This window comes from Bison bison, unplaced genomic scaffold (assembly GCF_000754665.1).
Source record: "Bison bison bison isolate TAMUID 2011002044 unplaced genomic scaffold, Bison_UMD1.0 scf7180017864163, whole genome shotgun sequence".
Lineage (NCBI taxonomy): Eukaryota > Metazoa > Chordata > Mammalia > Artiodactyla > Bovidae > Bison > Bison bison.
The window spans coordinates 7,168,134-7,168,940 of record NW_011494735.1 but is presented as its reverse complement, the minus strand read 5'-3'; the positions used below and the strand labels follow the sequence as shown (position 1 = coordinate 7,168,940).

Genomic DNA, 807 nt, shown 5'->3' with positions numbered 1-807 from the left:
ATCCTGAAAGAGATGGGAATACCAGACCACCTGACTTGCCTCTTGAGAAACCTGTATGCAGGTCAGGAAGCAACAGTTAGAACTGGACATGGAAAAACAGACTGGTTCCAAATAGGAAAAGGAGTACGTCAAGGCTGTATATTGTCACCCTGCTTATTTAACTTCTATGCAGAGTACATCATGAGAAACGCTGGACTGGAAGAAACACAAGCTGGAATCAAGATTGCCAGGAGAAATATCAATAACCTCAGATATGCAGATGACACCATGCTTATGGCAGAAAGTGAAGAGGAACTGAAAAGCCTCTTGATGAAAGTGAAAGAGGAGAGTGAAAAAGTTGGCTTAAAGCTCAACATTCAGAAAACGAAGATCATGGCATCCAGTCCCATCACTTCATGGCAAATAGATGGGGAAACAGTGGAAACCGTGGCTGACTTTATTTTTGGGGGCTCCAAAATCACTGCAGATGGTGACTGCAGCCATGAAATTAAAATATGCTTAGTCCTTGGAAGGAAAGTTATGACCAACCTAGATAGCATGTTCAAAATCAGAGACATTACTTTGCCAACAAAGGTCCGTCTAGTCAAGGCTATGGTTTTTCCAATGGTCATGTATGGATGTGAGAGTTGGACTGTAAAGAAAGCTGAGCTCTCTTCTGAGCTTTTGAACTTTGAACTTTTGAACTGTGGTGTTGGAGAAGACTTATGAGAGTCCCATGGACTGCAAGGAGATCCAACCAGTCCATTCTGAAGGAGATCAGCCCTGGGATTTCTTTGGAAGGAATGATGCTAAAGCTGAAACTCCAAT

At 42.6% G+C, this 807-nt stretch overlaps 1 protein-coding gene across 1 annotated transcript in view; it reads left to right on the top strand.

Annotated features, from left to right (window-relative positions):
* Positions 1 to 807, top strand: part of IRAK3 (interleukin-1 receptor-associated kinase 3) — a 59,412-nt gene that overhangs the window by 24,841 nt on the left and 33,764 nt on the right. The window lies entirely within an intron of this gene.